General features: G+C 44.3%; 1 long non-coding RNA gene across 1 annotated transcript; it reads left to right on the plus strand.

Moving 5' to 3' along the window:
* The first annotated feature begins 8,767 nt into the window (after positions 1 to 8,767).
* Positions 8,768 to 18,487, plus strand: LOC144107833 (uncharacterized). Its single transcript, XR_013309404.1, has 3 exons — positions 8,768 to 8,941; positions 10,626 to 10,674; positions 18,311 to 18,487. It is a non-coding gene; the product is annotated as an uncharacterized LOC144107833 (long non-coding RNA).
* The last annotated feature ends 7,985 nt before the right edge of the window (positions 18,488 to 26,472 follow it).

Here is a 26,472-nt window from a genome sequence, read left to right on the forward strand (position 1 = left end):
AGCGCTAATCGTAAAACTTAACTAGCAAAACCCGATACATAAAGTTTCTGAGGCTGCTTTTATCATATTATTACATCCTATTTAGAGTGCCGTTTCCAGCAGGTTGTAGTTTATTATTTATTCAGATAACTACACCGCCCGTTGGCGGCATTATTGTAGGGGGGTTACAAGGGGAAAAATGCATTTTCATATCGATGATGCACTATACATAAAAGAGAAAGAGAACAGAATTAAAAATTGCAATGCAAAAAAAAAATACAACACGACGCATCCTAATCTGAAAACAAACGAGTACTAAGCGATAGTAAAAGATGGGAGAGTAAATAACGCATCTGGGAGCCCGAGCGCCTTCTTGCCGGCGTATCCCATGATATAACACTCGGGCCGCTACTTTTGAATGTCTACATAATCGATATTGTAAATATTCACCCTAATACAAGTTTTGCCTTTTACGCCGATCACACCAGTTTATTCTTTAGAGCACCATCTGTTCCGAAGGCTCAAGCAAGCGCTTGTTCTTTCCACGAGAGGTCGAACACACATGTTCGACGACATTTTAATTTTAACGAAAAAACGACATTATGTCGGAAGTGCACCCGGAAGAACATATACGGGCTTACTTTAAAAAAAAGTCCCTGTTTTTCTTTTCTTTCTGAAAGAAAATTCCCAAAGCGAACTTGCGGACGGGTGGCTATTTATCCGCAATTAGTGAAATCGAAGATATCGACCGCAATAAGAGGAAATTGTTTGTACCCTGCGGTCGGGATAATTTTCTGTCAGTACTCCACGTACGCCATAATGCGGCGATGGGCACAATTTCTTCTCTCAAGATGACTATCTAGTAAAACAAGAAAAGATGAACATAACACATTTGCACAAATGTTCAAAATATGTGTAGGGGCATATCTCTCTAAATTTGTAACCTAGAACCTCAAAATTTAAGATCTGAATATGTGTTTTGCTGGCAATATCCGTACGCATTTTGGAGTGCCTGATAGGTCTATCAGCAGCTCCACACAAACCCTTCCTGTACCCTCCGGCACCTACCCGGAGCTACCCTCGTCCATTTCCTTTCCTTCTTTTTGGCGGACTCTCCCTCGCGGGGCCTGGAGCACCTTCCGGTTTGAGAAAATTTAGAGACCCCATTATGACAACAATGAATAACTGCGGAAAAAGGACGGGACAAGAGAGAAGAACAACACGAGACAAGCACAGACTAACAACTGGTTAATCGCACCAACGCCTGATTCCTTCAACAACAAAGCGCATGCGCACCAACTACAAAGACAAAGCCATAATCATCCAGTCAATCCAAAAAACTCCAACTCCTTGCGGTACATGTGTATAGAAACCTCGCTAACACATTTTTCAGGCCCTAATCTCGTGATTTCCAAGGCGTCGATAACTTCACGTTCTTCCTTACCCTCGCGCTTCTGATAACTTTAGTCCTGACGAAAATTGGAGTGCATTCTTTGTCGTCATGCTTGCTGGTCTTACAATGCTTAGGCAGATGCTGCCCTCTACAGTCAGCTCAGGATTGGCATGCTGTAATATTCGAATGTTCCTGCAGCGGCCAGTTTGCCCGACGTACACCTTACCGCAGCTCAACGGAATCTGATAGATTACATTCGCTCTAGAGTGCACAAACCTGTTCACGTGGTTAGTGCTACACTCAATCTTCTTTTGCCTACCTGGTCTAACTAAATTGCACAAACGCGGCAGCTTGCAAGGTGTTGAAAAAAAGAACCTCTGCGCTGAATTTACTGGCGAACCTCTTCAGGCCGTGGACGACCCTGTGAACATAGGGCATAAGTTCATAATTCTGCCTCTCCTGTGCATCCATCCCACGAGGCTTTGAATTTGGGCGGGAGGACTTGCGGAAACGGCCTCTCCTAACTATTCCCTTGCCGCACATTTCTGGGAGACCCTGCTGGGCTCTGAGGACCCGGACAAGCAAGCCATCGCCAAAGGCCGGGTTGCTAGCTTGGCAAACCTTCGAGATATGAACGTTTGAATGCCGTGGGGCCGCGGGGGGGGGGGGGGGGGGGGTGGGGGGGGGGGGTCTTGGACTTGCATGTTCCAAACGCCCTTGCGTAGTATGATACTTTTCACTGCCACCACCACATCGTTTGTAGGATTCCTTCATATCTGAAAGCGCAATTGACTGCGAACAAAACACATGTGTTGCCAACTTTCCACATTATTTTTTTAAAAAGCCACCTTCAATTTCTTTCGTACTTTCAGAAATGATTCTTCAGAACACGCCCAACCGCATGTTTAAAGGGGTCATGACAACGTTATTTATACTCAAGGCGTTTATAGCATGTTGTTTTCTATGCACCTCGATCGGAACAAGTGGGAAAAACATATGCTCATTTAGAGCAACGAGTAATTTGTAATTGATTTTACAAGTTCTCCTGACGCGTGTGGCAGTCAGGCAACAGTGGCGGGCTCCCGATTCGTGACGACATAAGCCAGCGGCCACGTGCATGCTCGCGACTGGCTTAACTGCGCACTGGGCGTAGTGAGCGTAGGGGAATGGGTTGTTTGTTCTGGCCAGAGGCGCGGAGGGGTGAAGGGGCGAAGTTGGAGAGACGATGTGGGGTTGCTATAGTGCTGAGGAGTCCACAATCTACGCCAGAGGGACAAAGGCAACCCAGGCCTGCGCCCTTCCCTTTTCAGTCTAGCTTCTGCACAGTTTCGGTGGGTTCACCACAATGTGCCACGGTCCCACTCAAGTAAGCTCGCGCTCTGCTCCGCACCCACCGTGCGCGAAGCAGTTCTGCTGCAGACGACGACGCTGTCGGGTCATGATGTCACTCAGGCGGCTTCAATATGGCCGCCGCTGCCAGACGGAGGGGCTTAGAGCCGACAACATAAAATTTCAACTTCCAGCTAAAATGCGCGCGTATAGAGCCCTACTCCTCTTTGACTACGCATAATAACGTCGTGGATAGTAGTTGCAACGTTAAGTTGTAGTTGTAGAAACATTTATTGGTAATTCAAAATAAAGACGAACTCTTCTGCTGCGAATGGTGTCCTTATTTCAGGACTCCAATGGCCATGGCTGTTTCTCTAGCCTTGGACACGAAGTTACACTGGATCGTCAAGTCAGAGCTGGACAGAGAGGCCTCCCACTGCTCCTTCGTGTAGCGTTTTTGTAGCTTATCGGGCTTTTCGCCCCTGCAGCCCCCGTGGCGTGGTAGCTCTGGGTCTCTCGTAGCAGCACGGGAATGCGTCTGTGTGTTCAGGAAATATTGTGCTGTACTTCTGTAAATTTGGGAAAGTCAACGTTAAAGCACAATTTGTTGGTAGACCCCGTCATGTCCCCCTTAAAATATTTTGCATTATTTTTGGATTTGTGGAGTTAGCGAACAAGACCCTGTTCACGGGATTGCCGTTGGTATTAGAGCACTGGATTAGAAGATCGGGTACAAATTTGAAACTCTTATAAGTAGTCAGTTAGTACTCGAAATCTTCCACCTAAGTTTTAAAATGCCCCAAGGAGAATTAAAATAGTTTTCATGCAAATCTCCGATAATATGTGCAGCTTCATACCATTTTGTTTAACTAAGTGACTCAACGAGAAGAAACGCTTCACCTAGGGCTGAATTTTCAAAGTGATCTATTTGTAATGTAGCAACAGAAAAAAAAGACCTCGATATGAACGTTTGAAGAAAGGTTTACTCTATATTTACTTGCTTCTCCAGTAGATGTTTACGAAATCTGTTAGCCTGAAAACGCACAGACCTCATACTCCCCCTGATCAGACAGGGCACAAGTGTGAACTGATAAAATTGGCTGGTTTAATGAAATTAAATTGATTTTACCATCAGCACAGGATAACACAGAACAGCACAGCACGGAATAGGATATTGTTGTCGTCTGGAGTTATTCTCTCTTTGGTAACACTGTTTGCAGCTTGTCAGTACAGTCCGTGGATTGCGCAGAGAGAGTTGGCGCACTTGCTTTTTTTTAACGCGTAGTGTTTGAATGATTTTAAGCTTTTTGAGCTTTCAAAAAGAGGCTATGTGTAAATTATGCTGTTAATTTTCAATGTTCCCGAAGTGTTTCCTGCTCTAAAATAAATATTTAATGTGTCCATCTTTATTAGTTAAGCAATTCTTTTTTACCGAATCCGTCGTTCTGCTTAAAAATTCCTGCACTTTTAAGGCGAAAGCCTTTGAGCGCTCATACTCGCGGTGACGGCGTCCGTCCGGCTCATCTTGGCGCAGTGCCAGCTGCTACCCTCCGCCTCGCCGGTGAGAATCCTCCTTGCGCCCCCCGCAGCAGGCGGCGCATGCTCATGTGCGCATAGGAGCAGTGACGTCAGTCGCGCCGCTCACCCCAGTGGCAGCTGTGGCTCGCGGCGCACGCACAGTTGCATCTAGCAACTGTAGAGCAACAGGCAGTCGGGCAGATGCAGTAATGAAGAAGGCTTTCGCCATGCACACTTTGGGCCCCCAAAATGTCCCCTTAATTTTTGCATTTATGGCAGTGCTGGTCCGTGTGCACTGCCATAAGTGTCTGGTCTGGCACGGGCATAGATTAACTGGGACTAAAAAAAAGAAATAAGAAAAATGTGTCCCAGCCCATACTGTCTGACACGGGCAGCGGGAGTAGGATCCCATTATTTTCTTTCTTAGGTGTAAGCGAACCTTCATGTGTTCACCAGCGCCAACCTCGTCCATAGCGGCGGACGTAGCACGTCCTGTAATACCGCGAGTGTGACGTGGAACGTCATCTAACCGCGAGGGCGGAAACTGTGCGAGAGCCCTCTTATGCTATCTACGGCATCAACACTGCCAGAACCGAGACATTCGTTACGCCAATAGGAGACAAGGTAAAGAAAATGAGCGGCTCGTTTGACAAACTTATGAAGGGAGCCAACAGTCACCGAAACCCAGGTGCATGAGGGATTGTTTTATTTTTATGTGTTGTGCTGATTAGTGGGATAATAATATTAGATTAATCTATTGCTTTAAGAAAATTACTTATAAGTAATAATAAGTGACTTCTTAATTATAATTATTTCTTGACTTTTGCGCTCAGATAGAATTCACAGCGCAAGAGTGCATTATTACCCCTCTATAACCGCAGTGGCAGTAATTGCCGATTCTTTATCTCTGTGTTCGACCCTCGCCGCGCATGTTGACGGTCTCATTTTCAATACATTCGTGTCCCTGCTTCCTTCGCATTTGAGTCTTGTTCATTTAGTATGGATTCCCGGTCACAGCAGTGTGACAGTTAATGAGATTTCTGATACGCTCGCAAAGGCTTCCTTAAGTGGCTCCGTGTTGACTCTCATCCCGGCTACAGCCTATAATACACCATCTAGGTTTCGGCGACGTGCGCATTTAAGCACGCAAGACACAAAACTTGTAACATCGGCGGATTATTATCACCTCAGGTTTCTTGGAACAGGAAGTTTGTCGATCTCGGCAGCTTGAAGTATCTCTGACGAGGCTGCAGTGCCGAATCCCTCCTCTGAATTTCTATTTACACAGGTCGGGTTTGGCGCTCTCTCCCCTTTGTGCATTTTGCCGTGAGCATGAATCTATTGAGCATGTTTGGCTCTATTGTCGCCGATACACTTCTTTGAGAAGAAGGTTGCTGGAGAAGCCCTTGCGGCCCCATGGCCTTAGTTTAAGCAGCCCGCTCTTGCTATCATTTGGTGCCACCACATTCGGGTTTAGCCAAAGATCTGTTTGTACCGCTGTTATAAATTTCCTGCTAGAATCTCACCGACTGCCATGCTAAGGGTCACAAAATTTTCTTTGCTCTCAATTACTTTATTTTGGATTAATAATTCTGTTCCATGCAGTTCCTCTCTTTATTATTATTATTATTATTATTATTATTATTATTATTATTATTATTATTATTAGTATTATTATTATTATTATTATTATTATTATTATTATTATTATTATTATTATTATTATTGCTAATTTTGAAGTCAAAACTTTCATCCCTTTTCTGTTCATGAGGAAGAATCCTCCGGTGTTGCTTTCCCGCGTGCTTTTAATTTTAATTGCCTGAATACAGGTGAATAGTCACCCGATTCTTGGCCGATCCCCCAGTGTGGGTATGTGCCATCTTTTGATAGGCTAACAACAACAACAAGAGTATGGTAGTTTACCACGCGGCGTGCTCGGCTGTGGCATAGTTTTTTCTATTGATTTGTTTGTTTGCTTAAGAGTGTCGTATTACGATCTATTATTTGCTCCGCGTCGCGTGTTTTCTCGTTTTTGGTTGCTTAGGTGTGTCATCGTATGCACTGTGTTGATTGGTCAGTTTTCCTAATATTTTTACATGGTTCCTGTACGTAGAGCATAGCAACACTGTAATAGATATCATGTTAAAAAACAGAGCGGCGATAGCATATTTTTCTCGGGCAGTGGCCAGCGAAGCTGATCTGCTCACACCGCCGTGGGTTCGCAACACAGGCGCGGCAACATGTATTTTATTTCTGCAAGTGTCTGGCAGGCTTCAGACATACCTCGGCTTTTCCGGGCTTGCTTTCGCACTACAAAGCCAGACGACTTTAATTCTCACATTTTTATGGGCGATGAAAAATGGGCCCACAACCACAGTTCAGAGTCCTAAGAATGGAAGCACGGCGTCACCAACTAAAACGAAGTTTAGTGCACAAATATAGGATAAAAAGAGCATACAAGAGCGCTTTAGAATGCAGGAGGCATCTTATTACCAACATTCATGCTCCAGAAGACGATCATTATAGACGCTGATGTTTTAATATTGAATGCTTTACACGAGCAATCAAAGCCAGACGCCGTGGGAGGATGTGGACAAGTATGTTGCTGCTTCTTTGACAATGCGCCACTCACAAGTCTCTCCGATCACAAGCTGCTATCTCTAAGCGGGCTTCAATAACCTTAACCTTTCAACGTGCAGTTCAGACATAAGAAAGCTCCGCGTGTCTATGCAGCTGCAGCATCAACAAGTCCTTGTTTTGTGAGGGTAACCACAGAAATATAGGTGGGATCAGTGTGTTGATGCCAAGGAGGATTAGACAGAGAAGTAGCGAATTTTATTTTATCATAAATTTTTGTTTTCAAATTCATGTAATCAAACCATCGAACCAACCTCGTTTTTCTCTCTTAAGGGACTAACGGGTGCGCAAGTTCTGGATGTGTGGGCACTTAGTGAACACAGTCAGTCCCTTGAAATGTATGAAGCCAGAAAGGAAACGAAAATCCAAATTCATTCACTGACAGTGTGGGCTGCAAAGCTGCAGATAGTTTCTTCACCGTCGACGCTCTTTGAAAATTCGGTTTCAACCGAAGGCACTGCAAGCCCTCAGAGCATAGAGTGTTTCCATTGAATTTGTAAAAGAGCTTCTATAGTTTTTAAAGTAAAATACTGTTTCCCGTCTAACGATATTAGAGACAGGGATGTCCTCAGGAATATTTTCAGGACTGGTGAAAAGTTTGTAGGAAGCACCAGAATCGAACTGAACTATGAGTGTCAGGAAGTTCAAATCTGACCAGTGCTTGGCTTCTTCGATTGATCTTCTTGGCCAAGGTATTTAAGCGATAACTGCACTCTCAGACGAGTGGTCACAGAAGGCTGTGAGTTCCGTAATTAAAACACTGAGCTCATTCCTAGTAATAAACAGATTTTGGACAAGCACAGCGACACAGTCACTACGTGTGCCCCCCTTTCCTACACCCTCCTCTAATGCAACTGGGAAGGGCCTTTTTATAGCACTGCAATTAATGAAGGGCTGTAATCTGGTTTTCGTTCTTTCTGGGGGTGTACTTAGCGGCTCGAAGGGGAGTGTAAATTTTTACCCAAATAAAAAGAAATCATACCTTCCTAAAGATTTTCTTAAATACGGACCCGAAAATGTTCTAAAATTGTTCACTGCAAGCGCAATGAGAGTTACGTAGGATAATTTCAGAGAATTTTATAAGTGATGTGGAGCTAAAACTCACTAGTTTCTCAATCACTATCATTTTCAGCCTCATCGCCTATATTTTATATGCGTCGTCATTACGGTCAGAGCGCAGTTTAGACGGCCAAATTTGCAGATATGTGAGCACTATAATAAAGCACCACAACGTGAAAAATTATCCGGAGAATGATTTCAAGCCTAGCATACAAATTGAACGCCATATTGCTCAACGCTCTCGTGAGTTGTGCTGCGGCTCTGCTCTGTGTGCGTTTTTTTTTCTTTCTTTTACAAAGATCGCTGCTCAAAAATGCTTAAAATATCGTGCTTTATTTATATGAGGAGCTTTTACGATAGGAATAAATCAAAAGCACTATATTCAACACAATGAAGCTACTGTTGAGAAAGACTGTAGAGACGAGTGATCTCGAGGGAAACTGCATAATAAAGCATCTGGAAGAAGGAAAACTTTTTGTGCACAGTCTTCTCATGCTCCTGAAATAAGTCTCCAAATATTAACAGTTTCCTTTCTGGACATAATGTTTCACTCTTGAATTGGCTGTGGTTTTAATCGCATGCAGCTGCGAACGCAGGTTCTCTTACCATGCCGTTCGGTTTACATTTCGCGGCGGGATTCATGCCTGTCATTTAAATAAGCAGCCTTGCCTGCTGGATCGAAAGTTAAGAGCTCATTTCCATATTTCAGACTAATACTTTCTCGCGTCGGAGCGGCAAAACATAAAATCGATAAATTATGCCGACAATGAACCATTTACCGCATTCTAATGATCAATTCTGAATGATGTGACTGTCAGTTAGTAAGGCAAAATTTCCTATCTGGAATAATATTGGGTCTCATCGTGCTCGACACGACGCTTTACGCCAGCAGCTTCTTAAGCAATAACAAATACATGAGAACGTCCCGCCTTGCTGTAACTTATCGCTAACTTTCTGCAGCTCCTCTGAAATGATAGGTGTTGCCGGGAAGCTGCTTTTCCTGCTAGTCTGCATCATATTCATTGAGTAGGTAAAATTTTTGATGTGCTATTAGTGTCCTATGCTCTCCGTATATTCAAACGCTGTGACGTATAGCTGTATAGAACAAGAAGGATTTTGAGACAAGGAAGGAACGTTTTTTTTTCAATACTGGACGTTCCTGACACCCTTTTCCGCAATATACTTACTAGTGTATTATTGCATACACCAAAGTAAAGCGTTGTTTGAGAGGGGGAAATGTCATCTAGGCCGGATGCAAAAATGATCATGTGCTTTTTTTTTGTATACACAACGTTCAAAGCACTCGATTACTCCGGTGGCTTACTTTATGAAGGCTCTGCTCCACCTACTTTCACAACATAACTTATCCGTCCCGTCATGGCGCGCTTGGTATGCTCACATTGAGTGAAAGGCACCCTCATTTTTTCTTATCCCTCTCTTCTTTAGCCTATTATTTGGATTAAAGGCAAATAATAGTTGGTTTAAATAGTGCATACAGACGTCGAAAAAACAATGTCCTTCCTTTTGAACACAGAAAGATGACCGGTTTTTTTATTGATAAAGTAACTTTTGCACAAACGGCCAGATTGCTTTGGAATTTTCAACTTTGATGAACAGTTATGTGTCGTAAAACACGCGAAGGATTTTGGAACCACCTTGAGCGGCGAAGATTCGTATGCGCTAGGTGTTCAAATATTCGCTATTGTGGCAGATTCTTTGTATATAAAAAGCGTGGACGATTCGCTGCCATGACTATAATTTAATAATTATTATTTGCTTACTTGTTCAGTGCGGGGACCCAAAGGACGGAATACTGAACTCTCCCTCCTTTCCATACGTATCTTCAAGCTTTATTGCAATTCTACAAGTAGGGTCATGTAATCGAAAAGTGTCCTGTGGTGTCGCCGTATATTGCGTCGGCATCTTGCAGGAGCTGTCTTGCAGGAACTGCATTTCTACGCCTTTATTTCAGGATAGCAAACTTGATGTCACATGCACCACCGGTAGGTGTTTTTGAAACAGCCTTTGCCGATGCAGTGGCGCATAGCATTACCGCTGCACAAATATTGCTGATAGCGGTATGGGGACTCGGCGGGATGCATCAATGGGACATGTGCATGCGTCATTACCATTCGCGTAGTTAACAACTAACACGAGAGGACGAAATGGAAGTCTAAAAGAAACAGGTAGGGAAAAAAGACGAAGTTCTATGATAACAGCAGGCCTGTGCGCATTAGACACACCCGCCCGGAGTACTATCAATGCAGATATAAGGAGCTATTACTTCGCCGTCGCTTCTAAGCATTTCGAGAAGCAATTCCCAATAGCAAAGGAATCAGCATTTGATAGGAATTAGAATAGAGTCATAATTGAATTGGCGAGTAAAAGAGAATGAATTCATATTATATACGACACAGAATTGAAAAATATTAGCGAGTGAAAGAAGACTGATATCGCACTATGTTCGCACAAATACAGTTGACTGCTCTTGTATTCATCCTTGCGGGGCGGATCTTGATGACAGCGAAATTCAAGGACTCCCTTTTCATTTCCACTGCCACTTTTGTGCAAAGGCCCTGTTCTGGTTGCAATAAAGTTAGAGCCGTTCTCTGCAGAGACGGTTTTCTTCTCCTCGTCTCATCCTGCAATGGAGTTGCAATTGAAGGATGCTGCTTGTAGTGAGCGCTTGTACTTTCTGTTTATTTTGCAGTGAAAGCAGCCTGCAACTTCTACCAGGTCATTCACGCTGCGTCAGAAGAGTACGGTGACAATTTAATATTTATATGCTAGTGTTGCCAGAAAAATTATTTTACAAATATTGTGCATTTGTAGAGGCGACAAAAATGCATGCGCATCCAATTAGCTGCATCCTTTTCCTTTCAAAGGTGTACCTGAATTAAATTCACTCAAAATCATTTGATGCGAACGTCCAGAAATGGTTTGGAAGTGAATGCCTAATTACACGATCAAACCTGAAAATCACTGCATTGTGGCTATTGTGGCATGTATTTGTCTTCATCATCATCAACATCATCATCATCATCATCATCATCATCATCATCAGCCTTACTACACCCACTGCAGGGCAAGCGCCTCTGCCATGTCTCTCCATTTAACCCTTTCTTTTGCCACCTGCATCCACCCTTTGCCTGCAAACTTCTTTCTTTCTTTATTTTTTTTCTTAGACATTTGTCTAAGAGAGTGCTGAGACTAAAGGCATGGTATCGCCTGACGAGGCGTCAGGCCCCCTGTGCTTGACAAAGAGGCAAAAAGTATATATATATATATATATATATATATATATATATATATATATATATATATATATATATATATATATATATATATATATATATATATATATATATATATATATATATATATATATATATCTTAATCTCATCCGCCAAACTAACCCTGCTATGCTTACTTTCTCTTGGAATCCACTCCGTTACCCTTAAGGACCAGCGGTTATCTTGCCTTCGCATTACAGGCCCTGCCCAAACCCATTTCTTTGTCTTGATTTCGACTAGGATGTCATTAACCCGCGTTTGTTCTCTCGCCCACTCTGCCCACTTCCAGTCTCTTAACGTTACACCTATCATTTTTATTTCCATGGCTCGCTGCGTTGTCTATAACTTAAGCTGAACCCTTTTCGTTAGCCTCCACGTTTCTGCCTCGTAGGTGAGCACCGGTAAGATAAAGCTGTTGTACACTTTTCCCTTGAGGGAAAGTGGTAACCTGCCACTCAAGATCTGCGAGAACCTGCCACATGCGCTCCACCCCATTCTTATCCTTCTAGTTATCTCCCTCTCATGATCCGGATTAGCTGTTACTACCTGCCCTAAGTAGACGTATTCCTTCACAACTTCCAGGCTCTCGCTGCCAATTGTGAGCTGTTGTTCCCTTTCCAGACTGTTGAACAATACCTTGGTTTTCTGCATGTTAATTTTTAGACCCATCGTTCTGCTCTGCCTGTCTAACTCATTGATCATGATTTGCAGTTCACCTCCTGAGTGACTCAGCAAGGCAATGTCATCAGCGAATCGCAGATTATTTAGGTATTCTTCATTTACTCTTATTCTCAACTGTTCCCAATTCAGGCCTCGGAATACCTCCTGTAAACAGGCGGTGAATAGCATTGGCGAGATAGTGTCTCCTTGCCTGACGCCCTTCTTTATTGGAATTGTATTGCTGACTTTATGGAGGACTACAGTAGCTGTGCAGTTGCTATATATATATATCTTCCAGTATTTTGATATACGGCTCCTCTACCCCCTGATTGCGCAATGCCTGTATGACTGCTGAGGTTTCCACTGAGTCGAATGCTTTCTCGTAATCAATGAAAGCAATATATAGAGGTTGATTATATTCTGCGCAGTTCTCTATCACCTGATTGATAGTGTGAATAAGATCTGTTGTGGAATATCTTTTACGGATGCCTGCCTGATCACTTGGTTGATTAAAGTCTAAGGTTGGGCTGACTCTATTAGCGATTACCTTAGTAAATGCTTTGTAGGCAACGGATAGTAAGCTGATCGGTCTGTAATTTTTCAAGTTCTTGATGTCTCCCTTCTTAAGAATTAAGATAATGTTTGCATTCTTCCAAGCTTCTGGTGCAGTCGAGGTCATAAGGCATTGCGTATACAAGGTGGCTGGTTTTTCTAGCACGATGTCCCCTCCATCCTTCAACAGATCTGCTGTTACCTGATCCTCCCCAGCTTCTTTTCCCCTTTTAATTGCTTCTAACTCTTTCTTTGCTTCATCTTTCGTTACTGGCGGGATGACGCGTTGCTATGCACTGCTGTCTTTCTCATTAACGCTCTGATTACATTGGCTACTGTACAGGTCTGTGTAGAACTATTCGGCTACGTTAAGTATCTTATCCATATTGCTAATGACATTGCCCTGTTTGTCTCTTAATGCATACATCTGGTTTTTACCTATGCCTTGTTTCCTCTTCACTGCTTTTAGGCTACCTACGTTCTTTAGAGCATGCTCAATCCTCTCCATATTAAACTTCCTTATGTCGGCTACCTTGCGCTTATTTATTAAATTTGATAGCTCTGTTCGTTCTCTTCTGTCGGTAGGGTAAGACGCCTTCATGCTTTGGCGCTTCTTAATCAGATCTTTAGTCACCTGATATAACTTTCCGGTATTATGTCGAACTGTCCTATCACCTACTTCTACTTCGAACTCCGTAATGATTGATGTCAGATTATCGTTCATTGCGTAAACATCAAGATCATCTTCCTCAGTTAAAGCCGAATATCTGTTTTGCAGCGCTATCCTAAACTCCTGTACTTTCCCTCTTACGGCTAACTCATTAACGGTATTCCTCTTCACTAGCTTCTTCCGTTCCCTCTTCAGATCTAAGCTAATTCGAGACCTTACCATTCTGTGGTCGCTACAACGCACCTTTCCGAGGACGGCCACATCCTGAATGATGCCAGGTTTAGCGCATAGTATGAAGTTGATTTCATTTTTAGTCTCACCATTGGGGCTCTTCCAGGTCCACTTCCTGTTTTCTTGTTTGCGGAAGAAGGTATTCATGATCCGTAGATAATTCCTATCTGCGAATTCGACTAATAGCTCTCCCCTGCTATTTCTAGAGCCTATCCCCTATTCACCTACCGCGTGGTCGCCAGCCTTCTTCTTGCCCACATTCGCATTGAAGTCGCCCATCAGTACAGTGTACTGTGATTTTAATTTATTCATTGCCGATTCTACGTCCTCATAGAAACTTTCCATGGTCTGGTCACCATGGCTGGATGTGGGCGCGTAGGCCTGCACCACTTTTATCTTGAACCTCCTATTCAGCCCAATTACTATAGCTCTAACCCTCTCGTTAATACTATAGAGCTCCTTTACGTTGCCGGCTATATTCTTATTAATGAGGAATCCCACACATAGTTCTCAACTATCCTATAATCTTCGATAGCACAGTATGTGTCCGTCCTTTAGTACTGTATGCGCCTCACCTGTCCTCCTAGCTTCGCTATGCCTTATCGCAACCCATTTAATTCCCGCTAGTTCTTCGAACAGCACTGCTAGGCTAGCCTCACTAGCTAAAGTTCTAGCGTTAAACGTTGCCAGGTTCAGATTCCAATGGCGGTCTGTCCGGAGAAAGAGATTCTTAGCACCCTCCGCTGCGTCACAGGTCTGATCGCCGCCGTGGTCAGTTGCTCCGCAGCCGCTGGGGACTGAGGGCCGAGGGTTAATTGGTTTGATCATAGAAGGTTGTGGCCAAGTACTACACCAGGGTGGCCAAATGCTGCTCTGGTGAGAGAATTCGCTGTCGGTTCTGGTCACCGAGATCAGGCCGTACTCCAGGCCTGGTTATGCAATTCCATCGACACGCGGATTGTTTTTTTTTTTTGAAACCCGGTGGAGAATTGCGCGGCAACAGGATTCGAGCCTCGGTCCTCTTGCACGCGAGGCGGATGCTTACCTCTACGCCATCGCTGCTGTGACACACACACTAGCACACAAAACTAACAAACCAGCACAAAACACAAAGATTATAAATGCAAACGACCCGACGACACTGCTACCAGCGTCCACTACCAGCGTTCTACTGTTAGCGGTCGGCGTAATAACGTAATAACGTTCAGAGGCATACGTCGATTGACGAGACGCGTTACATGTGATGGTTATTGTAATCCTTGCAGCTGTGTTCCGGCAAAAATGCATGTCAAATGCATTACAGTCACTACACCGTTTTCTTTATTACAGCGGAGTTCAATGAGTGCTTGTCTGGTGCGAAATTCGGCCGCCAGTTAGAACGTTTTGTAATTTAGTGTAGAGGTACAGGGCAGATGTTGAGGTATAGGGCAGCATGCTTCACGCACATTCATTCAGTGTCGCTGCTACATGTGTAAATGTTTAGTGCCCACTGTGAGCAACGCAATGAGGGAAACAGTTTTGGAGGAGAACATTCCCTCCTCGAACCCATTCATATTACGACGACAACAATGTCCACCCTGGACAACAGAAAAACTCGTCCTTACTATCTGTCTTACTAGCGTCCTTACTATCTGTAAGAGACCTCTAATGTTTTGTAAGCTTAGATAACGAAAGCTAGTCAATCCCGCATTCCACCCAGAATAACAAGCACGCGTCTAAAGGGGAAGCGTACTGTAGATTATGGATACGGTGATTTCAATCTGTTCGTCGCATGTTGGGCCATTCGAAGTTCTTGATAGGAAGACAATAAAAGAGGATTAGATTTAGAAGTACCGTTCATTGTCAATGCAGGCAACCTAATGATATTCTACCTACAAGGAATATTTCCTTACATATCTCTTAGGAAAATAATACGTTTGGAATATACTTCGGGATACTTATAATCTATTTTAAAGATATCTTGTAATCTTTATTGCGCTAAAAATATCCGGAAATTGGTTTTTGAAATTTTATGCTTGCTATTCGAATTATATTCTTAAAGACTGGCAGAAATACGTCACTTAAAGCCTGCTTCGAGCACGTTTCAAGCACGTGAAAAAATACGAATGCGGTTTTAGCATCTTGCCGATGTATTAAAAGTGTACTTCCGTAAATATGAAATTAATTCATTCGAAGGGTACGTCACTTGAAGCATGTTTCGAGGACGTTTCAAACACGTGGAGAAATATGAATAGGGTTTAGCATCTTGTCAATATATTAAATGTGTACTTTTGTAAATATGAATTTAGTTTGTCTGAAGAAAACTACATTTTTAACAAACGGGGCGTCGTTTTATTCATATTTGAAGCACACTTTCAGCTGCCGTAGAAAAATGTATTACTCGAAATCGCGTTTCGAGCAATGTCCTTTGCATGTTGGCTATGTATTGAAAGTGCATTTTCGCAAATACGACATTAATTCGTCCAAATTACAAGTATACTTCAAGTCTAACGAATGAGCTGTCCGCTTAAACGTGCTTGCAGCACACTTCAATCTGCCGTTGAACAGTGAGTGCTCGAAGTCGCGTTTCGGGAAATGAGATTTTGGCAATGCATTGAAATTGTATTTTCGTAAATACGAAATTAATTCGTGCATGGTACATTTCCAGTCTATCAAATGGGTAGTCCCGCATGTGCATATTTGCAGCAGACTTCAAGCTGCCGTGGAACAACCTAGTGCTCGAAATCACGTTTCCGGGAACAGTGAAACTCTCTCTTTTCTGTCGTCTATTTGTTTGTGTTAACTTCTAGCAGAAAGGTCATCATCACTTATTTAAATTACGTGTAAACAACGTGATAGCATTATACCGGCAATGACGCCATGCGCGCCTCCGGGCTCGAACATACCAGCGAAAAGGATCCCTACTGGCAAGGCCGACCGCCATAGACGCCATAAACGGCCGCCATAGACGCCTATGTATTTGTTGGTTGACAGTTCGACTCATGAGCGATGCCTGACGCAAGTTACGACTAACAATTTGGTTTTAGATAGACTGCAGATTTGAACGCGACCACTCCAAAGCTTGTGCGACAATTTGGGGTTCCACAGTCTTTGTGCAAAAAGCGCCTCACCGGGCAAGATATTGTGTCTCCTTTCGGGAGGTATATATAAGCCAAGCCAAGCATTTGAGACATATCGGAGCAGTTCCTGTTTTCTGATGTCACCTTCCGTCGGCATTTCCTTGTGTGGCAACATCATTCCTGTTCAGGCCTCGTCACGTGACCTTCCATTGTTTTAGACTTCTTAAAAACAACGCGTTTTTTCTGGGATTGTCTGTCATCTGATGCTTATAGCCAGTTCAGTCATTACTTCTGACGTTGACAACATTGATCAGTAATAACCGGTGAATCCGACTGGTACACCTTTCTGTGCACCCAGCCGATGTTAATATTTTTAAAGTATTAATTGTATATTTTCGGTGCATTTTTAATGTAATGCAATGTATTTAATGTATATCTATAGTATATTTTAATGTAATTCATTTATATTCTTCCTATATTTTAATTTATTAACTGTATATTTTTAGTAACCCTTTAATATATTTAATGAATAGATTTAGTAGATTTTTAATATATGCTAAATATACTAAGCGGGCAGAAACTGCATTTTTATGCTTTGCTAAGAATGTTCACAAAATATTATTCCTAGCATTCTTAGAAAGCATTCGTATTTCAATTTAAGCCGAGGGACAAAATATGCAAAATGGATACGAAATTAATAAATGTGTTAATAATAATAATTGGTTTTTTGGGAAAGGAAATGGCGCAATATCTGTCTCATATATCTTTGGACACCTGAACCACGCCGTAAGGGAAGGGATAAAGGAGGGAGTGAAAGAAAGGAAGAACAGGTGCCGTAGTGGAGGGCTCCGGAATAATTTCGACCACCTGGGGATCTTTAACGTGCACTGACATCGCACAGCACACGGGCGCCTTAGCGTTTTTCCTCCATAAAAACGCAGCCGCCGCGGTCGGGTTCGAACCCGGGAACTTTGGATGTGTTCGAAATGTATTTTTCGCACAGCCTTTTTCGCTAAGGTGTCACGGAAACCCTTGCGTAAACTTCGGGCGGTGAACTATACCCAAAAAGAAGTGGGATAATTTTTTATATTATCCCGCAGACGAAATATAGTTCCACTGCGCGAAAACAAACATTTATTCTCTTTATGCACTTCACGGGCTAAAAGAGAGAATGTGATTAGCAAAAGGCGTTCGCGCCCCTTAGCAAAGGTAGTCATAAAATAGCTTCTTCTGTTACTAAAATAAAGTTGCGTTTTATTAAAAGAACCCCACAGACGTGATGAACGGAACGCTGACATAAGTCCGGAGGCAGGTCGTTCCTTAGCCACAAAAAGAGCTAATAGAATGGCTATCACAGCGTGTGGCAACAACACATATGTCCTTAAGAAAATAAAATAAAGCGTTTGACACTATATATGTCCTTCAGAAAATAAATTAAAGCTTCTGACCAGGAAAACAAAAAAGCGCGGATCGCGAAGTTAAAACAGTTACGTACACTCGCCTCGCCACCTCTTTACGCGTGCCGGACGCATATAAGAACAAAAGGTAACACTTGTATGAAGCAATATCTTTAGGTAGTAGGAAATGGCCATGTCGTTACTCCTTTCCTCTACTTTACTTATTGAGTGCGAAATCACAAGAAATCATAAGTTGCGCACTTTAATACTTTTTCTTCATGCTTATTCATAGAGAACATCTTAATGGCTCTTTGATAGGCAGTGCAATTTCAGCGTTAGAAAAGTCTGTGATATAACTTATGTTCGGTTCTTGATGGAGCTGAAATACTAAATACGGTTATGATAAGGGGCGGCAATTATGCCTTTTATATAATCTGAACTATTCGGGACACCTTACCAACGAAGAAATGCTTAGTTTGCAAATGACGTTCTAGTGGAACATCTTTCGTTTTTTTTTTGTCTACTGTTCTCAGTGCGGTCCAGCTGTACGAGTCCGGTGCCCCTATGGATGTCTTTGCTATCAAAAGATATCTGACCCTCAGAGACGGGTCTGCCTTGATCCTCGGCTCCGTCCACCTCAAGGATATGCACCACCATCACTAATGGGGCAAGTGGGATAAGGTCGGAAATGAGGTCGCTATTTCTCAATAAAAAGTATTTATATAGAAAGAAAACGCAAAAACAATTTGCAGTTCAAGCGCGAGCACACGGGGACAACAAAAATTATTGCAGATTTTGGACCACATAAATGTGCAGTTGGTGTTTTTCTATGTGTAGCATAAGCTTCGAGACGAGGTTTCGGGCGAACCACTTTTCTAACCAATTATGCAAAAATAACGGTAGTGTAGGCACCAAAAGGGGCGTTTCATTTCGTCAATTTTCGTCACCCTTGTATCCAGTATTCGCTGAAACGTCGCATAGGAAGCGTCCATATATTACTAAGCACTCACATGCCATGATATGCCAGGTGCCAGTGAGCAGGACTGTGCACTTTTCTGTTCTTCCTTCCTGGCAACAACAACTGACAGACAGACAGACAGACAGACAGACAGACAGACAGACAGACAGACAGACAGACAGACAGACAGACAGACAGACAGACAGACAGACAGACAGACAGACAGACAGACGGACGGACGGACGGACGGACGGACAGACGGACGGACGGACGGACGGACGGACGGACGGACGGACGGACGGACGGACGGACGGACAGACAGACAGACAGACAGACAGACAGACAGACAGACAGACAGACAGACAGACAGACAGACAGACAGACAGACAGACAGACAGACAGACAGACAGACAGACAGACAGACAGACAGACAGACAGACAGACAGACAGACAGACAGACAGACAGACAGACAGACAGACAGACAGACAGACAGACAGACAGACAGACAGACAGACAGACAGACAGACAGACAGACAGACAGACAGACAGACAGACAGACAGACAGACAGACAGACAGACAGACAGACAGACAGACAGACAGACAGACAGACAGACAGACAGACAGACAGACAGACAGACAGACAGACAGACAGACAGACGGACGGACGGACGGACGGACGGACGGGCGGACGGACGGACGGAAGACGGACGGAGAGTTAATAAGGTTACCCGGAGGAGCTTGGCCCATTGTTAATCCTGTTCATTTTGCGCTGCCTGCTACGAGAGCGAATCTGCTGATGTTTTAACCTTTTAATCTGAAATTATTTGTGAAACTACTTTTTGTCGCTAAGCTGCCAAATTTGCCATGATGAATGCGTCACATATGGCAGCTTTTGAATGTATAAAATTTGATGCACAAATAGTGTGCTGTGTGGAATTTTGGCGATGCTTTATAACATATTTTACCTCTGCAAAAACTGGCGAATATTTTCGTATGGCAAAAATAAGAGGAGGCACTTAAATTCTACACTCAGGGCATGACGTGTTAGCGTAATCGGGTCCTTCCCATAAATGCAGAACGTCACTCCCTGCATTCGTAGACCCCTGGGAGTCCTGATACCTCTCCTTGCGCAGTAGTGCAGCGATTAACGATGCCCTACTGCCCTGCGATGGCAGGTGCTCAAAGCAGTGGACCTTGTGAATAATAATAATAATAATAATTGGTTTTGGGAGGAAAGGAAATCACGCAGTATCTGTCTCATATATAGTTGGACACATGAACCGCGCCGTAAGAGAAGGGATAAAGGAGGGAGTGAAAGAAGAAAGGAAGAAGAGGTGCCGTAGTGGAGGGCTCCGGAAAAATTTCGACCACCTGGGGATCTTTAACGTGCACTGACATCGCACAGCACACGGGCACCTCAGCGTTTTTTATCCAGAAAAACGCAGCCGCCGCGGTCGGGTTCGAACCCGGGAACTCCGGATCAGTAGTCGAGCGCCCTAACCACTGAGCCACCGCGGCGGGGCGGACCTTGTGCGGCCAATTTGTTTTTCGCTAGCAACCAATAATTAATTTAACTGCCACCTACCATAGTGGGCAGTTTGCTCACTAACCAGTGGGCCGGTTGTGATGACGCAGCAAGGTCTCGTGACCTGTCTCCTTGGCAGCTTTACGCTTATGGGCAATAAAGTTTTTTTCAGCCTCAGCCGCTCACAACTAAGACGCCAACAACAAGGACATATGGATAACGGGACACTTAACGTTCTTCCATTAAAAATTTTCATCTATCAACTTCGATAATAGAATGTAACCACAGTCACGAATTTTACCTCGCTTATGTATCGATGCTGCAAACTGTCAAGAGAGCATTTTTTTCGCCGAATGACTTCTTATAATAAACGTTCTCTTTATACCTGGGCTTTAACACAGGAGATTTTGTTCACGCATTATTAGACTTTTCCTCTTTTTCTGCACTGGGCGCGTAATTGAAATCGTAACACATTCCCGTTCTACACAAAATATACACCATTCATTATCGATGCGACTTGCTTTATTAAAAGTTTTCAATTTCTGTTGAGCACAGGCCTTTCCTATGTACTCTCAATGTGCCACTATAAGCTCATTTTACTTTACTACTCAGTTTATTGCACCTATTCAGTTCTCAGGGTAATAACGCTTTGTTGTGCGTTTTATTTTTTTCACGTCGCTTGCCACCTTATACAGGAAACGTTCCGGCATGCATATGCTTGCAACGCCTGCCTTCATCACACTGTGCTAGCGCTGCCATGTATGCGACAGACTTCACACTGGGGTATAGTTACCGCTCAGGTATCATTCTAAGGTGCATTGGAGCGAAAGTCGCTATTCAGAAAATCTGAGACATGCTGTAGAAAAAACCGCAACTTTCTGTAGTGTATTGTTAATGAAATGTAAATACACCCGGACCAAGAGATGGAAACAACTATGGGAATAGGAATAGGTGGAGTTCATTTGGAAGACGCGCTCAAGTCACGAATAGGAGCTTACCTGTGTTCCTCAACAATATAGTATTCACTATTCGTATGTTGCCTGTGTTCAGCTGTGGGCGAGAAGATGGAGGCTAACGAAATGGCCGGATGCTTACAGTGCGCTACATATTCTAAGGCACGAACAATTTTCAATTACCCCGTGTTTGTGCCATGAAGCTTCAATTTCGTTGTAAGGCGCTTAAGTGATAAACTAGACCGACTTCTCGCGCGTTTAGCCTTAAAGGCTTGACATTTAGTTCAAGAGAGAGCAGCGAGAGATGGAAAGGAAACTGATAGATGTACTGTAAAAGACAGAAAGAAAGCAGAATAAGTGAGGAAACAAAGGCGAGTTACAATTATCTTAGTTGACATCAAGAAGTGAACATTGGCAGGGCATTTAATCTCAAGCCAAGGTAACAGATTTTGCCTACGGGTAACGGGATAGATTTCAAAAGACCGCAAGAGGAGTTTCATAGCCCTTTTCAAAAATGGTTCCGTAACTGTCTTTCTTCCTGGTTGACACCGCAACCTCGTCGTTAGGGTAGGGATAAAGAAGGTACTGAAATAAGAAAGGGAGAAAAAGAAGGCCTAGTGGAGGTCTCCGGAATAAATTCGACTACGTGGAGACCTTTAAAGTGCACTTATTGCACAAAATCTACGGGCATCTTTGCGTTTCGCCTCCATCGAAACGCGGCCACCGCGGTCGGGTTCCAAGCCCGGAGGGTATCTGCGGCGATGGGACGCAGTGACACAATCCGCCCTACATAAAAAAGTCTATTTAAAGAAAAGTAACATTGGATTTTGGGGAAAGGAAATGCGCAGTATCGGTTTCACATTTCAGCCTACACCTGAACCACGCAGAAAGGAAAGGATAAAGGAGGGACTAAGAGAAGAAAGGAAGAGGTGCCGTAGCGAAGGGCTCCAAAATAATTTCGACCACCTGGGGATTTTTAACGTGCACTGACATCGCACAGCACACGGGCACCTTAGCGTTCCGGCTCCATCGAAACGCTGCCCCTGCAGTGGCGTTCGCACCCGGGTGCTTCGGATCAGTAGCCAAGCGCCCCAACCGTTTAGCCACAACGGCGGGTTGTCTATTAGTTTTTGTGCCTTTGTAAAATAATTATAGTGAAGGGTATAAAACTTATTTGTATGAATGACATTAGAATGACAACGTAGATGGCAAAACGAAGCATTTAAATGCGGTCGCGCTACTTCCCTGAGCAATTATTAAAACAAAAATTAAAAAATTGGTTTCAAGGAAATGAAATCGTGCACTGTCTCAGATATCCTGGTGGACACTGGTGCCGCGCCGTAAGGAAGGGATAAAGGAGGAGGTGAAAGAAGGAAGACAAAATAAGTGGCGTAGTGGAGGTGATGGTGATAGTGGTGAAAACTTTTTATTCAGTGAAAGGAGTTTTTTCAGGACAAAAATGGCCTTTCCACCTTTCCATAGGTGGAGTCAGTACGGAACTCGGCCGGACGAGGCCGCCTCGGCGGCCTCCCACGCCCGTCGGACTAGAGCCTCTTGAGACTCAAGCCCAGAGAAGTTGAGCATGGCTGCCTCCCGTGCCTCTCGCGAAGGGGAAGGGTTTAGGCGAAAGGAAGGATTTTCCTGACAGGCCCTAACCATGTGAAAATTATAAAACACTTCCCCACAGTGAGGGCAACGCTCATCAATTTGGGGCTAAAAATGTTTCGCTATTGCAGGACACAAGAAAGAGTTGGTCTGCAGGCGCCTCAGCCTTCGCTCATCGGCTTTTCTCAGGCCCATGGCAGGAACCAGGAAAAGCGGTGCTGCTCACAATAGTATTCCAGAATTTCCCTGAACCACAGAAGCGGCTGCCTAATCTCTGAGCCGGGGCGGCCTGGTTGAGGTGCTCGGTGGGCACGCACTCGCGTGGCCGCGCCCGCACCTTGTTACTTCTAAGGCCCTGATGACACGGAGTGCGTGCGTGTGGGTGAATGGTCCCATTCGCTTACTGTCAGCTTTAGAATAAGGTAGGCTAAAGGTGAAACTTCGCCAGCCAGGTAGCGTTCAAAGGCTCGTCGCGAATCTGTGATGATTACCTTCGAATCTGTGAAGATTACCTTCGAAGGCGGCGAGTGCAACGGCTACCTCCAAGGTCTACGCGGAATTTGGAGCTCGATATGATATGACGTTAACGTTTTGGTCCTGGCAAACTACGGCGGCCGTATAGAATCCAATGGGCGACAGTCCTGCCCCGTCAACGTAGTACATACCCTGGTTGGATGCGTGCTCGTGTTCGAGGGCCCGACCGTGCGTCTCTCGTCTGCTTTCGTGTGACTGCGAGTCCATGTTGCGCGAGAGTGGAAGGACCCAGATCTTGTGACTCCATAGCTCCGGAATCCGACACGTATCCTCTGGAGTGCACCAGTGTTGGATGCACAGGCGGTTTAGCAGGCGGCGCCCGGGTGCCGTCTGCGAGAGTCGCGTATACTGGTTCACGAGGTGGGCCCCCTAATTTGTGGTAGGAGTTGAGCACCCCCAACGCCAACTCTTTAGCGTTGCACGAGGCCACTGGGCGGTCGAGTGCTCGCTTTGTAGCCTTGCTAATGATGGCGTTGAATTGTGCCTCGTGTTTTGGAAGCCAAAAGCTTCACTACGCTACGTAAAGCACTCGTTGCGTATGCCGGAGAATGACCTTGAAGAATTTTCAGTCCAACCACGTTTATCCCTTCCACACTGCAAGGTTCTGGTGTCTATTGACGTATGTCAGACAGTTACTGGGCCATTTCCTTTCATCAAAAGCAATTTTCAAAGCCAACCTTAAGTTTTCTTCGACAGAAAAAAAGGGGCATAACTGGCCGCCTGGGACTGTGGACACCTCAGTCGCACTCAAACCTACGCGGCGGTAGTCACGGATGTGCGCTGCACGCGTTGGCATTCACAATGCTGTAGCAGAAACGCGGCACTGTAGCAATAGGCCGCAGTGTTCATTAGGTGCCCAAACCTCTCGTGATCAACCATTAATTTAACCGCCACCTGACATTGTGATAGGGTGGGCGCAGCGCCTATCCTAGTGTGCGGAACGAACTCAACGTTACAGACGCCAATCCGCATCTAGTCGCCCGATACATCACAGCTTTCGCTGTGTCACCAGGTTTAGCAGTAGTTGAAGGCAGCTAATTTTGAAGCGAAAAGCTTCACTACGCTAGGTAAAGCAGTCATCGGACAGGCATCACAACGACCTTGAACGACCTTCAGCCCAGCCGACGAAGGTGTGAGATCGATACTGCGCCACTTCTTTTCCTCAAAAACAAATTTTCAATTTCTTCCTTCTTCTTTAGTTCTTTCCCTCCCTCCTTTATTGCTTCCCTTACGGCGCGGTTCAGGTGTCTGCCAAGATGCGACAGCTACTGCGCCGTTTCCTTTCCTCAGAAACCAAGAAAAACAAGTGAGCCGCGGTGACTCAGAGGTTAAGGCACAGGGCTACAGTTCCGGAGTACCGTGATTTTGAACCGGACCGCAGCGGACGCGTTTCGATGGAGGCGAAACGCTAAGGCGCCGGTGTGCTGTGTGATGTCAATGCACGTTAAAGATCCCAGGTGGTCGAAATTTTTTTCCGGAGCTGTTCCCTTCGTCACGTCTTTCTCTCTTTCTTCTTTCACTTCCACCTTACTCCCTTTCCTTACCAGGGCGATTCAGGTGTCCAACGATGTATTTGAGAAAATTAGTGTGGAATTTCCTCAAAAACAATTTAAATTTTTTTTAAATGTATGCAGCTGCTCACGCGCTGTTCGTCCTTTGTGCAGCCACACTGCTAAGCTCTGCCAGTATCGAGGAAAAAATACTTCACTGCAAATTCAAACTGAGTCTTTCTGTCCCTCTATTTTTAAAGATTTACAATCGTAAGAGAATGAAATTGAACACAAACGTGTAATTCCCAAACAGGTCGTTCATCTTCCAATGAACTTGCGCTCTGGTGTTCAAGATTCTCTGGTCGGCAAAATAAACTGTGAATTCCGCGTACACTTCCCCATTCCTTCATTGGCGCAACAATTGGTCCAAATTTTCCTCGAACACCTCTATTAGGCACTTTTTCGGCAAATGAGACGCAGAATACGAATGCTACCCGCGTTCGGATACTGATATGACCAAATTACTGACTACGTTTTGTGCATGGCGTTCGTGGTGGCGAAGTTTTAAAACTACTGCCTTAAATTTAGAAATCGTTTTCAAATGAAAGCTGAATATCTTTGTAACTTGCGTGTTTAGCAGTCGAAAAGTTAATCAATTTGCCCACATATCACAGATGTATTGCTTTTTATTTGTAAGAATGCAATTTGTTTAAAAAAGACGTTCGAGATCACTGCGGCAGCCCGCATTGGATGAATGCGAAAGCATTGACGCCTCCTCGCCCCTCTTCACATCTCCTTGCTTTACTCGTCGCCTCTTTCTGATTGAAAGAATTGATGTGAATTTATCTAATTTTCCAAACAAAAAAATAATTGTCTTACCTAATCAACTTCAATCAATTGCCAATTTTGAGTTTTCAAACTTGGCACCGCACCTCGTTTTCAAATTTGGCGCCATGCTTTGACTTCACCCAGTTCCAGTGTTTTCAAATTTGGTGCGATGTTTGCTTCGGCCCCGCCCAGTTTTTGTTGTGCGCCATGTGCGCTGTGAGTCTCGCTGACACAAAATGCTGGAGGAGCTTTCCGAGGCATGAAGTTAGCGAAATCGGGCGAAGGTTTAGGAGTGTGAGTGGTTTGTTGGGTTTGGCTATGAATATTACCTTCGCGTGACACCAGGACTGGAAGGGTATACTCTTCCTCCAGCACTGGTTGAAATACTGCATACTTTAGTGATCGACTGGTCGTCCGGAATACGGAGCATAGAGTTTGTGATTTGGTCTGCACCAGGTTCGGAGTTTGTTCGGAGAGTCAGGAGGGCCACACTGACTTTCGTTTTTTGTGACGTTTTTGGAGTGTTGATTGGCTGGTCCTGTGTAAGGGGCACACAGTGGTAGTCCGGTAGAGGTGTGGGGGCACCCGGAGTGGTGTATGTGTTCGGAATTGTGTTTATGGGGGCCTCGGGATCATCAATGTACTAGTGTGTGAGGCATGTCACGTGGTGTTGTGTTGATGATTTGGTGTTTGTGGGGTCGACGAGGTGTCGGAAGAGTTGCCATGTGAGTTTGCCAGACAGGTTTCCGGCGATGTCGTCCCATATCTGTCCGCATTTTGATCGGCAGAGCTCCTTCGAG

Source organism: Amblyomma americanum, chromosome 10 (assembly GCF_052857255.1).
Source record: "Amblyomma americanum isolate KBUSLIRL-KWMA chromosome 10, ASM5285725v1, whole genome shotgun sequence".
Classification (NCBI taxonomy): Eukaryota; Metazoa; Arthropoda; class Arachnida; order Ixodida; family Ixodidae; genus Amblyomma; species Amblyomma americanum.